At 39.6% G+C, this 16004-nt stretch overlaps 1 protein-coding gene across 3 annotated transcripts in view; it reads right to left on the reverse strand.

Moving 5' to 3' along the window:
• The window catches only part of TMEM200A (transmembrane protein 200A), an 89315-nt gene that overhangs the window by 22223 nt on the left and 51088 nt on the right, over positions 1 to 16004 (reverse strand). The window contains exon 3 of one of the 3 annotated variants that reach the window (XM_051855331.2): positions 6371 to 6424. The exons of the other annotated variants lie outside the window; for them this stretch is intronic. The gene's annotated coding sequence lies outside the window, so the exon portion shown is untranslated. The remainder of the gene's footprint in view (positions 1 to 6370; positions 6425 to 16004) is intronic. 3 annotated transcript variants of the gene reach the window in all.

The following is a 16004-nucleotide window of genomic DNA, read 5'->3' on the forward strand; positions in this document are numbered from 1 at the left end:
AACGAGCAGCAGCCATTTCATCAAGCAGGTGGCTCTCCAGCTGTTTTCAAAGAAGGAAAGGAGAAGAGAAGACAGGCAAAGAGAAATTCCCAGCAGGGAGGAGAGGGAAGATGAGCTCCAAGTACAGCATGTGCCAACTGACCTGAATTCCGATTAGCTGGGTTTAGACCCAAGAAGCACAATTTCCTATCATTAATCCCTAAACAGAAGGCAGAAGTCAGTGGTAAAATCTCTAGGCTTGGCTTGATGAAAACACCAGTCCCCAACATAGCTCACCACCCAGTCCTGCCTGCCTGCTTGGTGACATTCTCACAGTAATTTCTCCCTACAAAAGAAGTTGAGGACTATATACTATGTTAAAGAAAATTTGTTCAGATTGAAAGGGAATAAAGTTGACTAAAGTCTACAGTCTCACTGAGACAGAGTAAATATTAGTTAAATGGTGATGTTTTAATAATGATGAACTCTAGAAAGAAAGAAAAACTGTGTTTTAAAAACACTTATGGGGGGAGGCAACACCTTGGTACAGTGGGTTAAGACTGTGCCTACATCACCAGCATTCTCTACCAAAGCGCCAGTTCAAGTCCTGGCTCTTCCACTTCCCATCCAGCTCCCTGCTAATGCACCTGGGAAAGCAGCAGAAGATGGTCCAAGTGCTTGGGCCCCTGCCACCAACATGGGAGACCCAGGAAAAGCTCCTGGCTCTGGTTTCAGCCTGGCCCAGTCTTAGCCATTGTGGTGTGAACCAGTACATGAAAGATCTCTCCCTCTCTGTGTCTTTCCTCTCTCTCTGTAACTCCGCCTTTCTAATAAATAACACAAATCTTAATAGCGGGAGGCTAGAACAGAACTGAGATATGGGATGTGGGTATCACAAGCTGCAGCTTAACCTATTGCACCAAAACACTCACGCTGAAGTTTTATCCTGAATCTTTCCCAAAAGAACCATCAAGATGTTCAAATTATTCTTCTGCAAACTTTAGGGAAAGAATGAAAACAGAGGGAAGAGTTAAAAATTAAAAGTTAAATAGCAATTATAACTTATTAAGACATGATTTTTTTCTTAGGATTTTAATTTATTCTTCAGAAAAGTGAGTGAAGAAAATCTGAAAATTAATATTTACTCAATGTCATTCAGCCAGGAAGTGGAAGAACAAGGTTTCAAATTCAGAATTGTTTAACATAAAGAACACTGAATGTCTGTTTCATCATACTGCACATTAACCAAAATAGAATTAGGAGAAGGAAGCATAATTGCTTATAATTGGAAATGTTGAATGAAAACAAAGAGATGAAGGGAATAAAGAAGGATTTAGCATTATGAATCTAGAATTCAGTGCGGAAATACGTTATTTTTTAAAAAAGATGTATTTTTAAATAAAGATGTATTTTAGCATTTGAAAGTTGGAGTCACAGAGAGAGAGGGAGAGACGGAGAGAGAGATCTTCCATCTACTGGTTCATGAATTGCATTGCACAGTACATGCCCTTAATAACCTGCATTTATAAGTGAGCACAGAATGAATTCAAGTTCTAACCATTATAGGAACTAATTTCTATAGTTTCCAAAACCATATATGAGAAATAATCAAATGCTTCAAAATAAAAAGAAACACACACAAAAAAACAATGCATAAAGATAATATATTCCAAAATGAACATAATGGCAACAACAAATAATCTATTTAGTTTCTTGTGGACACAGAGGCATAATTTCTGGTATTTTATCTCTTTATTGTGGCAGATTGGACCATCTGTCTTCAAAGCTAAGAGGATATTAAAAATGATTACTAACACTCCAAATTAATAATATTTTTAAACCAAATCAGTTTAAAGATTTGATTGTTTCCTACAGTATCATATGAGAAGTATAATTTAAAGAAATATCCACAAAAGCTTTTTCTTTTGTTAGCAATATATGTATAATTCTTTTTTTCTCTTTTTAGGGGATAATCTGGCAACAGTTTTTTTTTGTCTTTCAGTTATTGCAACACATTGATTTGTTAACTAATTAGGGTACATTCAAACAAAGGAATACCATATAATCATTTTTAATATGTAAGAAATCATTTAATCAAGGATGACTGTTACTGTAAAAATAAATACTTCAACGAACCTAAAACAAACATAGAGAAAACATTTCTTGCAAAACACTCAAAAACATGTTAATTAAATATAAAAAGCTCACAATGGATAAGTCACCTTATTTATTTGAAATTCAAACACATACAAACACCCATGACTGGTGTCAATTAAGCAACCAAAATGCCCCCGCTGTTACTTGAGTCACAGGGAGAAATTCCACACATAAAGAAAACACCCCAGATCTAAGAGAGCTGAATAGTGAGAAGCCAAATGACCTCACCTGCTTAAAGATACCAGAAAAAAAAAACAAAGGAAAGACCATATTCCCAGGGGATGGATTGAGAAACATTTTCAGGAGAGAAGTGACAGAATAGAGACTCTATGGGACAGCAAGGAAGAGGGCAGCCACACCCTGCATCTACACAGCTGGATCACCATCTTCCCAGATCGGGTAGGAAGAAGTTGCCGTGGCACCCAGACATCAGTGCCCCACCACTGGGGGCTTTGACTGTGGGAGAATTCCAAGGGCAGCCATCCAAGGTCAGCCATCACTTTGAGTATGGCCTGTGGAGCTGACTGGGGTCTAAACAACTACTTTGCTCCAGGAGAGGAGGCAGCATTGTTCCTCCCTCCCCTCTGTCTCTCCTTCAAAAGTTCCAGTCTCAAGTGGCTATGGCATAAAAACTGACACATAGACCAATGGAACAGAATAGGCAGCCCAGAAATTAATATACATACATAGAGTCAACTTACTTTTCACAAAAGTACCAAAAATATACATTGGAGAAAGGAAAATATCTTCAATAACTGGTGCTGGCAAAACAGGATATACATATGTAGAAGAATTAAATTAGATCCCTACCTCTCACCGTATACGAAAATAAACTCAAGATAGATCAAAGACATAAATTTAAGACCTGAGACTATGAAGCTGCTAAAAGAAAATATAGGAGAGACACTTCAAGACATTGGTGCTGGTGATGACTTCTTGGATAAAAAGCATATTCAACAGATGTAGAGAGGGCATTTGGTAAGATTCAACAATTCCTTCATGACAAAAAAAAAATCCTCCACAAATTAGAGGAATATACCTCAAAACTATAAAGGCTATATGTGACTAACCAACAGCCAATATCATACTGAAAGGGCAAAAGCAGAGACAACAAGAAGCTTCTGCACATCAAAGGAAACAATAAATAGAGTTAAAGACATTCAACAGGATGTGAAAAATATGTGCAAACTACCCATGTGACAAAAGATTAATATCCAGGATTATCAGCAACTCAAAAAACTCAACAACAAAAACTAATCCAGTTAAGAAATGGGCAAAGGACTTCAATAGATAGTTTTCAAAAGAATAAATACAAATTGCCAGAAAACATATGAAAAAATGCTCAACATGATTAGCTGTCAAGGAAATGTAAAACAAAGCTATAATGAGGTATCACATCATAACATCAGAATAGCTATTATCCAAAAGACAGAGAACAACAATTGCCAGTGAGGACATAGAGACGGGGGAACTCTTATACACTGTTGGTGGGAATGTAAATTATAGTAGCCAGTGTGGTAAACAGTATGGAGATTCTTTAAAAACTAGGAATAGGCTTGCCATATGATTCATCAATCCCACTACTGGCTAAATATCCAAAAGATGCGAATGCATTTTATTAAAGAGATGCACCATCATGTTTATTGCTCCCAATGGCCAAAATTTAGAATCAACCAAGGTGTCCATCATCAAATGAATAAAGAATATAATATATATATATATATATATATATATATATATATAGACAGGCAGAGTGGACAGTGAGAGAGAGAGACAGAGAGAAAGGTCTTCCTTTGCCGTTGGTTCACCCTCCAATGGCCGCCGCGGCCGGCACGCTGCGGCCAGCGCACCGCGCTGATCCGATGGCAGGAGCCAGGAGCCAGGTACTTATCCTGGTCTCCCATGGGGTGCAGGGCCCAAGCACCTGGGCCATCCTCCACTGCACTCCCTGGCCATAGCAGAGAGCTGGCCTGGAAGAGGGGCAACCGGGACAGAATCTGGTGCCCCAACCGGGACTAGAACCTGGTATGCCGGTGCCGCTAGGCGGAGGATTAGCCTAGTGAGCCGCGGTGCCAGCCCAAGAATATAATATATATATTATACACACACATATATATTATACACACACACAATGGAGTATTATTCAGCTATAAAAAGAATGAAGTTCTATCATTTGCATTAAGTGGTTGCAATTGGAGGACATCATGTTGAGTGAAACAAGTTACACACAGAAACAGAATATTCTGCATGTTCTCCCCCATGTGTGGAAGCTAAAACTTTTTAAAAAGTCAAAAAAACAAAAACAAAAACAAAATATATGTATATCAGTTTTGCTACAAATACAGTTTTGCAAAATTTTATTTTGAATCTTTGTTGGGCAAATTATTAGGAGTTATATACTACTACAGTTTTGATGATCTATGACTATCTTGAAGTTTACTGTATATTGGTGAAGTTGACATCTTTTCATTTGATTGCTGTTTATGGCCCTTCTCTGTGGTCTTTTCACTTTTTGGGTGTTGAACTCTTTATTTTGTGGAGCATTAAGCCTTTGACTGCAAAGTAAATTGAAAATATGTTATCTCAAAAAATTAAAAAGAAAACAGCCAGCTAAGCCACGTGGAAAAGAGCTCACCCTGGACAATAACTAATATATAATTTCAATTGTGCTCATCTATCAAGAAACACCTCCTAGTAGTAGATCATTTAAAATGTAGCTTTTCATTTCTTGAAGGTCACATAAATCTTTATTCTCAAGGACCAAATTACTTTTTATATGTCAGGATCAACTTAAGAGATATAACTATGAATTTATAGCTTGAATCAGTAAACTAAATGATAAAATTCACCACCTCAATTTTATCTTCTACCGATAAAGCTGAAGTAACACTTTTTAAAGAATTTTATAAAGGCCAAGTGGCTAACTAGCTAGATACTAGGAATATAATGTAAAAAGTCATAAAAGCTTTTGAAATAGCTGGTTAAAAGAGTCCAAATATCACTGTCACAAGGAAAACCACTTCTTTACTATTGTGACCAAATACAGCCTTCATAAATACTAGCTGGTAACCCTCTTGGCTTTCTCTATAAGGTCTTCTGGTAGGAAAAATCAGTTCTCATATTTAGGAATTCATAATCCACAGCAGTCAAAACAACATTCAGGTAAACATATAAAGGGGAATGCTAATACTGTAATATCAAAAGAAAAATACAAAAAAAAAACCAAAAAACAAAAAAAAAAGACACTGCATTAGGAATATTAAACATTACAATGTGGGTGAATATTGTGGTGCAGTGGGTTAAGCCACAACTTGGAATGACTGTATCCTGTATCATAGTGCCTGGTCCATGTCCCATCTGTATAGCTTCTGATCCAGCTCTCTGATAATGTACATCCAGGAGGCATGGGTGATTATGGCTCAAGTGCTTGAGTCCTTGCAATAATGTGAGAGATCCAAATGGAGTTCTAGGCTTTGGCCTGGCCCCTCCCAGACTGTTGTGGGCATTTAGGAAATGAACTAGTAGATGAAGATCTCTCTATATCTCTCTATTTCTTTCTCTCTCCCTCTCTCCCCCTCTCCACCTCCTCCCTCTGTGTATGTGTGTGTGTGTGTGTGTAACTTTCAAATAAAAACAAAAACACAATGACATGTCACCACACACCTGTTAGGAAGGCTATTATCCAAAAGACAAAATCTTTTTGTGAGGACATATGGCAAAGGAAACACTTGGACACTGTTGGTGGGAATCTAAATTAGTACAGTTTATGGAGAAAATAGGAAGGTTACTCAGAAACCGTAAAATAGAACTTCAATATGATCCAGCAATCCACTTCTGGGTAAATATCCAAAGGGAATGAAATCAGTGTGGTGAAGAGACACCTGCACTCCCACATTCGCTGCAGCATTCATAACAGCCAAGACATGGAATCAATCTAAATGTCCACAGTCATTATAAAACCTTCAAAAGGAAAAAAAAGTTGTCATTTGTGACCAAATGGATGAACCTGGGGAACATCATGTCATAAGTCAGGCACAAAAGGAAAAATATTGCATGATCTCACTTATATATGGAGTCTAAAAAAAGCTGATTTCATAGAAGAGAATAAAATGGTGGTTCTGAAGTGGGTGGGGAATGGGACATGCTGGTCAAATCATACAAAGTTTCAGTTACACCGGTGAGTAAGTTCTATATATATACAATATATACAGTAGGGGAACACAGTTGGAAATACCTTATGGTATCCTTGAAATTTTCTAAAAGGGTAGCTCTTCACCTAAAAGGCAATCTGTAGAAATGAAATTGACACTCTTAGAAGCAATGACTTTAATAGCCTTTAATTTGACTGTTGAGGAATAGGGTTTTTTTTTTCCATACTATTTGATGAACTCTTTACTTAACATAGAGTTAGTCATACATGTATATGGTTAATTGAAAATAGATCATAGTAAAAAATAAGAGTGGGAATTATAGAGGGAGGAGGAAGGGGGTAGGGGTGTGGGTGAGAGGGTGGGCACAGTGGGAAGAAACAGGATGTTCCTAAAGTTGTAATTAGGAAATGTATGAAGTTTGTAATTGTAAAGCTGTACAGTTCTGCATACATTACTATGGACTTACTTCTTTTTTTTGAAATATTTATTCATTTATTTGAAAGTCAGAGTTACACAGAGACAGAAGGAGAGGCAGAGAGAGAGATAGAGGTCCTCCATCCGCTGGTTCACTCCCCAAGTGGCCACAACGGTCGGAGCTGCACCGATACAAAGCCAAGAGCTAGGAGATTCCTCCAGGCCTCCCATGCAGGTGTGGGGGCCCAAGGACCTGGGCCATCTTCCACTGCTTTCCCAGGCCAGAGCAGAGCACTGGATCAGAAGTGGAGCAGCCGGGACTCGAACCAGCATCCACATGGGATGCTGGCACTGTGGGTGGTGGCTTTACCTGCTATACCACAGCACTGGCCCCTGGGCTTACTTCTAAGGGTACAGTTTAAAAACTTACCATGGGACCCCAAATCTCCTTAAGCTTGGTTGTAAAAATAGCATTTTAAGTGTTAAAGTGATCATATGGATAGGATTAAATGTTTGGTAATAATAGTATAATTAGAAAGAAATGAATGCTTCAACTTGGCAAACAGTCCATTCAGTAGATTCAGAGAATGACAATCGCTTTAAGTAGCACTCTGACCTCAGAATCAGTGCTTAAGACATTCTGGTCATGCTGAAAAGCCCATGAGAGCATTTCAGGCATGGAAAGCTAAGACACTGTGGCAAAAAATATCCTACATTAAGGACCTATGTGGGTGAGACCCCAGTGGAAAGAAGTGGTCATCAAAGAAGAATGCATTTTTCTCTGAAGGGAGGAGAGAACTTCCATATTGCTTGTGGCCTTGCCTAAATACCAATGGAGTTTCTGGATTCAAAAGGCTTCCATACTCTAGGCAGCTCATGTCAACAGCCTCAAGTGTATCACTGACATCATACAAAAGAGTGCTAATTGTTAAAATAACAACAGGAGTCACTGTGCATTAACTTCCGATGCAGGACCTCTGTCCTCAAAGAGTTGTATTATGAGAGTTAACAGTCAAACTTGTTCTCAAAGAAAAAATAATGATAGAGTAGCTCTTAAATGTTCTTTCCAAACACACACACAAAGATAAATATGCGAAGAAAAGGATAGATTAGTTTGACCATAGTAACTAATTTGTGGTATGTATGTACATCAAATTATCAAGCCGTGCACCCAAAATACAGAGGGCCCTCCATGTATGTAATTCTCCATCCATGCATTAAAGATAACCAGGAAAAAAATACCTTTCCTGAACATGTACAGACTATTTTTCCTATCAGCATCCCCTACATGGTATAACAACTATTATACAGCATTAGGTGTCACAAATAATGTAAAATTGATTTTGAGTATACAGGAAGATGCATGAATTTATATGCAAATCCAATGCCATTTAATACAATGCATTTGTGCATCTGAGGGTTTGGGTATATGAGAGGAATCCTGGAACCAACACCCCATGGATACTGAGGACAGATTGTAGAAAACTTCAATCAAAGAAAGACAAAAACAAACAAAACATTATATAAATCCAGTAGCTGGCAAAAAGCTGGCATCAGGAAGTCTCAGAAGTCAGGAGGGGCAGGAGGAGGACACGAAGAGGTCAGATAGAGCAGTGCTGCACAAAGTATGGCCTTTTGATAGCTACTCTGGTATAACCCATGAACTTATCAAAATGTGAATTCATAGGCCACTTCCACCTACTGGATCAGAAACCCTGGACCAGGTGGGTCCAGAAAAAGGTTTGAATAAGCCCTCTGGTGGTAGATGATTCCTGAAGTTTGAAATTCAATGAGCTGGAGGAACTTTTGGCACAAACCCAGTCTCTACTGAGTTAAAATGTTGGGAGAGGGTGTATGGATGTATGGGTGTGTTGGGTGGGGGGCAGGTTCTGCAGACTGTATTTTTTTCATATCTTCTAAAAAAAGAATGATTCTTTTTGGGGAGTAGGAGAGGTAGAAAGAGAAGAAAGAAATGTTATTATGAGAGAAATATAGCTATAGGCAGCCATCTCCAGCACATGCTGTAGATCAGGTAATCTCTACAAGGATTCTCCCATGGTCACAACCCTAGCCATGAAGTTCACAAGAAGAAATGAATAGAAAGAATAGAAAGGAAAAGACAATATGCATGGGATTTCAAGGGCCCTGCACTGCTACAATGTCCTACTGTGTTCTCCCTAAGAATTCCTTTAAATGAGGACAATGTTGTTGTGTTATGCCTTCATTTCAGTTCCAAGTGTTGCTGGGTACTGGAGCCAAAAGCTAAAGAACGACTCAACCTGCACTTCAGAGGAGCTCACAGGCCAGGACAGCCCATTGAAGACGACCATGCCAACTGAAGTGCCATAGTCAGTCTTCTGTGTTAGAATGCTATCAATCATCTATCAATCAGTCACAAGGACTCTTTTCTCCTATTTATGAGGAAAGAAATAATGAAGACATAAAGTCTGAAAATGTCTCCTCCCAGCGGAAAGGAGTGAAGAAGGACTCATATGACCAAGAGATCCTATTTTTGCCTAAACTGCCTTGTCAATGATCTGACATCCTTCCTGTTAACCTGGAAAAGAAGCACAGAATCTCTGAACTGTAAGAAGAGCATTTCAAGGCACCCAGAGAACTGTGTGTTCTTCAGCTTAACCTGGCGGACAGGAACATGCTGAAACAGGGTTGGACACTAAAAAACAATGAAGTTGGCTCCATAGATGAAATTACATTCCCAACCCTCTTTGTTCCTTAGCAATTTAAAAATCACCGATTTCCCAGCTGGATAGAAGATAACAAGGCACCGTCAGTAAGCCTGAGTGATGAGTCCCTCAACCATTTCATGGTGCCATGTCTGTGTACTACTCCATGATCTTTCCATCAAGCAAGGTTAGAAGGTTATACAGCCCTAGTTTTTCCTAAACACAGGCCTAATTTCAAGAATTTCAAGTTCTGAAGTAACACAACATGCAACAAGCTAAAATAAGTGTCAAGTCATCATTAATTAAGTTTGCAACCTATGTTAAGTCATAACAAACTGTAATGTTGACTTATTTCTTATAAAATATCAAGCACTGTGCTTAATGTTTGACATTCCCTAAGTTAATCAGTCCTCCTAACAATCTGATAAGGATGGGTGGTGGTCTTTAGAGGGCATTAATATTCCAGTTGCCCTTCCAGGCCCGTGGGTCCATCACTGGACTGTAGTTTCCCAACCCCATGAAATTCAGCAAAGACAGGTTGCTTTGGTCAGCCAATTGCAAGTGAAGAGATGTGTCTTTTCCTGGCTAAAACCCTTTAAGTGCCAGTGTGTGATTTGATCTGACCCCTTTCCTTGCCATGGTGACTGACAACTTTCCAGATGGCACAAAGTCAGTCATCTCAGATAACACATAGGGTTGATACGGAATAACTACTGGTGAAGCCACCATAGACATGAGGAATATACCCTGGTTGTTTAAAATCACTGATACTGGGGATTGTTTGTTATTGCACACAACATTTTTGCTGACATAGTGTTATATGCGAAGAAATAAAAGAGTTTATTTACTAAAATACGCAGAAATGGTGCTATGTTCTGAATGTGTCCCCTCAAAATTTGTGTGTTGCAACTTAACCACCAATGTGATAGTTTTGAGAAGTGAGGCCCTCAAGACATGATTTGGACACTAGGGCTTCAGGCTTGCTGACAGCACCCAAATCAAAGAGGCTTCACACAGCATTCTCTTGCCCTTCTGCATTCCACCATGTAAGGAGGCACCAACTCCGAAGCAGAATCTGCCAGGACCTTGAGCCTGGACTGCTCAGCCTCGAGAACTATGAGCAATAGATTTCTGTTGTTTATGAATTACCCAGTCTCTGCTATTTTGTTATTGCAGTAAGAATGGAATAATATCACTGGGTTAACATATTTTGCTTAATTCTTCAAGAGCCAAAGCAAAATACAACAGCTTATTCAATAGTCCTTCAGTGATGCTGGTTCACATTTCACTACATTAATATGTGAAATATCATGTAGCAAATAATTGATCAGAGATTGTCCTCATCTAAAGAGATGAATTGCCCACTGAGACACAGTGTGACCAAAGAAAGGCACAAACTCAGATATTTGATTTTATCATGCCACCATATTGCTTTTATGGTTAAATGCACCATAAACTGACTAGACGTTCTGGTCCCAACTCCACCCTTTATAGCTATAACCTTAAGATTATAATTCAAGTGATGGTTCCAGGTTTTTAAAGTGGAAATATTTATTTTCCCTTTCTCATAGGTTGCCATGAGCTAGACTGAGTTGAAAGCATTTGTAAATGATACATCAATAGAATTAGAACCAGTGTATGGTAAACCTTTAGCTCTGGGACATTTCTGGTTTATAAGTGGCTTTAGAAAAAAAGCAATAATGTTGTATTCACATATTTTAGAACAAAAGCTTTTTACTTTCATTATTTGGGATGTAAATATTTTTAAAATGTAATACTTCCTTCCAGGCTCCTCCAACAAGATTAAACATAATTTAATTTTCTCTGGATGACTCAGAGTTGTTTCGCTTTGCTCCCTTTTGATTATGAATATCAACCATGACATAGTTTGTATGTTTTAATGACAGCTGTATAAAAGGCCAATGTTTTTCCTTAAGAGGCTTATGATCAAGAATAGGAATTGAATCTACACACATAATCTCACCACCAGGAGAATGTGGCTGGTTTGCTCATACAAGAAAAGGACCAAAGAGTCCAGAAGAGGGAGAGATGACTCCACTAAACCAGCATCAGCATTTGGTGCTAGCAGGCTACTGCAACTTCCCTTCCCTGTCCACTTCTTGTTTGAAAGCTTTTATCTGCTGTGGCCTCAGAAATGAGATAACCAAGTAAACAGCTTTACTGATACTGTGTGCAAATTAAAAACAATCAAATTGGAAATAAAGACTTTGAATATACATATGCTTTGGGCTTTATGGCATCCATTTCATTGGTTTTCTGACTTTTTATTTGCTTCTTGGCTTTGCTTCACCATTAATAAGACTGAAAATTTCCATTGAGTACAAAGTAATGATGCAGGCTTAGCCTTTACACAATTACAGAATTGCTTAGAAATGTAGCATGAGTACAATTTAAATTTAAAAATCTGTTCAAGATTTTACATAGTATGTATATTTGCATAAAGTATCTTTCCACTGTGCAGAGCTAACAAATATATTTGAATTTCTTCATCTGAAAGATTTTTACTATGTGTGCACATACACTGCTAAATCAGTTTCAACCTGGGTAGAAAAAACTGTTGATGATAGTTTCAAACTAACTTAAAAGCACCAGTCATCTGCGCTCCTACTGTCCTATCTTTATTTTTCCAAACTCAGATGGCCAGAATAATTCAACTGTAAAAGTATTTTCATGGCATTCAAATTGGTCTTTTATTCACTTGCTCGTTTCACTTGTTTATTTTCATTCATCTAACAAATATTTGCCGAGCATCCACTATGAGTCAAGCTCTCTGCCAGAGGGCCGGGGATAAAACTGATTGGGTCCTCACCTGCTTATATTGAACCTTGAGTGTAAAAGACAGTGAACAAATAATTACCAAGGTTATGTCCCTTAAGAAGGAAAAATACAGAGCTAGCATTGTGACATAATGTGTTAAACCACCTCCTGTAGTGCCAGCACCACATATGGGTGCCTGTTCATGTCTGGGCTGCTTCAATCCTGATCAAACTCGATGCTAATCACCTGGGAAAATGAGAAGAGGATGGCCCACATACTTGGGCCACAGAAGCTTCTGACTCTTGGCTTCAGCCTGGCCCCAGCCTAGCCATCATGGCCATGTGGAGAATGAAGCAGCGGATATAAGATATCTCTGTCTCTCTCGCTGTCTCTTGCTCTCTCTCATTCTCACGCTCTCTCTGCCTCTCCCTTTCTTAATGTAAATCTGACTTTCAAACAAATAAATAAATCTTAAAAAAAAAGGAGAGGGAAAAACACACTGGCATGGAGGTGAACACTGAAGAGACTGATCTTACTCTGAATGGTTTTGGAAAGTAGTTTGAGAAAGTGACTTTAAACTGGGATATAAGCAGTTTGGATAAAGGGTACCAAATCAATTAGATTGAAGGAATAAGGGTTTCACAGCATAGTAGGTTACTGAACTCAAACAGAATAACCTAGTTTGTTTTATAAAGAGATGAAAGAAAGCAGCTCCAAGGCTACAAGTATAAAGTAATGCCAAAGAAGGGGAAATGTTGATGAACCTGACTTGATCACAGTGCATATCCCTCCTTCCCTCCCTCCCTCCCTCCTTCCTTCCTTCCTTCCTTCCTTCCTTCCTTCCTTCCTTCCTATATCTACCTACCTACCTACCTACATTTATATATATGTGTGTGTGTATAGAAATGTATTACAGCCCATAAATATGTACGATTACTACTAATAAAATTTTCTAAAACCTGAGATAGTGTCAGAAGGAGAGGGAAGAACTGCATGTGCTGAGACCTGAGTGGTGGAATACCTGCTCTGAAAGAAATTACCAGATAATAATGTGACTTGGGTTGGGAAGGATGAGGGACAAGACATTTGGAGCAAGATCACATGAGATTTCATATATCTACTTACAGTTTTGAACTTTCTTAGGAGACAGCATAAGCAGACCTTAAGCAGAGATACAACACACTCAAGTTTGTGTTTCTGTAAGATTTTTGCCATTGTAGCGAAAGGGGCCAAAACAGAGGTAGGAAGACCATTACGAAGCCAGGGCAGGCATTGGGATACCCAAGTTCCATACTAGATGCCTTCGATTGAGTCCCAGCTCTGCTCCTGATTCCAGCTTCCTGCTACTATTTATCCAGGGTGACAGCAGGTGATGGCTCAAGAAATTGGGCTTTTGCTACCAATGTGGGATATCTTGATGGAGTTTCCTGCTCCTTTCCTGCTCCTGACTTCAGTCTGGCCCAGTCACAGCTGTTGCAGGCATGTGGGAAGTAAACCAGAAAATGAGAGTGCGCTCTCTCTCGCTCTCTTTCATCTTCCATCTTTCAAATAAATAATTTCCTTAGAAGCCCCTGCAATAATCCAGCAAGAGATTGTGTAAACTTGAACCAGGGTAGTGGTCATGGAGGTGACGAGCATTTAGAAGATGGAATAAAAAGGCCCTGCCATCAGATGTGAGGAAGGGAGGCAATGCTGCCTTGGGCAATTGGATGGACGGTGGCACCTTCTACTGAAATAAGAAACAAACAGAAAGAAGCTGTTTGAGGAAATTGCTTGGTTCTGCAAGTGCTATTGGGTCTCATTTTCCTAGAGACTTACTGTTAATTGCCTATCTGTATAGACACACAAACTCACACACAGAGCAAGTCTACAATCAAAAGATAAACATTTAATCCACTAATAAAACAAGCAAAAGGCTTAATGACTATGAACCATGATAATCTTTTCTTAGTGAAATAATCTTTGAATCTTCCCAATGGAGTCAAACACCAACTGATGAAAGTGATTTTGGAACTAATTTCTGTTCTCTTACAGCATTTCTTATCTTATAACTTAAAGGAAAACCACAGTAGCAATTACTATGTGATAATTATTAAACCTAATTTACTATTAAGAAAGCATCAACAACCAAAACCCTGCTTCCAAAAAAAGTCTTAATAAAAATCAATATGATATTTACAGTGTGAAAAAATTAATTCTCACTAATGACAAACACCTGCACTATTACATTCCTTTACCTATACAAAGACAGTAACCATTTACACACTAGATCATAGTTTTTTGTTTATACCTGAGCACAGAACTAGACACCCTCCACTGAAGCATCAGAGAAAGAAGGGTTTCATAACAGCAGGATACTGTGTGGGGGTCGGCGCTGTGGTGTAGTGAGTAAAGCTGCAGCCTGCAGTGCCAGCATGCCATATGGGCTCCGGCTCGAGTCCCGGCTGCTCCACTTTCAATCCAGCTCTCTGCTATGGCCTTGGATAGCAGCAGAAGATGGCCCAAGTCCTTGGGCCACTGCACCCGCGGAGACCCGGAAGAAGCTCCTGGCTCCTGGCATCGGATCGGCGCAGCTCTGGCAGTGTGGCCATCTGGGGAGTGAACCAGCAGATGGAAGACCTTTCTCTCTCTTTCTCTCTCTTTTTCTCTGCCTCTCCTCTCTCTGTGTAACTCTGACTTTCAAATAAATAAATAAATCTTTTAAAAAAATCTGAATAGCATACAGTGTGAACAGAGGACAGATAGCGGATTTAGTAAACTAGGGAAAAGTAAGGCTCTAAAAGGTCCCAATTCCTTTCAAAACGTAACACTGCATCATGTGGTAGACACTTCCGCTCTTCACTGATAAACGTCTCTTTTCATTATAAAGAGCGGATTTCTTCAACAAGGAAGGTTGCAACTCATTAATAATGAGTCAAGCACCCATGACCGAGGAGACCATATTAAAAGACATAGCCACCCCCCGCCATGTTTGAATGTCAACATTAAAAAAAAAAAAAAGATTTACTTATTTATTTGAAAGGTAGAGTTATAGGGAGAGAGGGAAAAACACAGAGAGGGAGAGATCTTCCATCTACTAGTCCACTCCTGCAATGGTGCAGTGGCCAGGGTTAGGCCAGGGGAAGCCAGGAGCCAGGAGCTTCTTACAGGTCTCCCATGTGGGTGCAGTGTCCCAAGTACTTGGGCCATCTTTTGCAGCTTTCCCAGGCTATTAGCAAGGAGTTGGATCAGAAGTGCAGCAGCCAGGACTTGGACCAGTGCCCATAGGGGATGCCGTTGTCTCAGGTGGTGGCTTAACCTGCTACACTACAACAATGATCCCTTGAATATCGATATTTAGTCTCTACTGAGTACACAGGGAAGTGTTCAGCTTCCCTCTGCTCATCTTTCCAACTCCTCCAAGAATTGTGATGTGCTTGACAAAAAGAAGAAAACCCTAACCTCTTTCTTTCTCTCTCTCTCTCTTTCTTTTTATTTATTTATTTATTTGACAGGTAGAGTTATAGCCAGTGAGAGAGACAGAAAGAAAGGTTTTCCTTCCATTGGATCTCTCCCAAATGGCCGCAACGGCTGGCACTGCACCGATCTGAAGCCAGGAGCCAGGTGCTTCCTCCTGGTCTTCCATGCGGGTAGAGGGCTAAAGCACTTGGGCCACCCTCCACTGCCTTCCCGGGCCACAGCAGAGAGCTGGACTGGAAGAGGAGCAACCAGTACTAGAACCTGGTGCCCTTATGGGATGCCAGTGCCTCAGGCAGAGGATTAACCAAATGAGCCATGGTGCTGGCCCCACCTCTTTCTCTTTCCACTGTGGTCCCTAACTCCCTGGCACTCTTCGCCAGAG

This window comes from Oryctolagus cuniculus, chromosome 5, assembly GCF_964237555.1.
Source record: "Oryctolagus cuniculus chromosome 5, mOryCun1.1, whole genome shotgun sequence".
NCBI classification, from domain to species: domain Eukaryota; kingdom Metazoa; phylum Chordata; class Mammalia; order Lagomorpha; family Leporidae; genus Oryctolagus; species Oryctolagus cuniculus.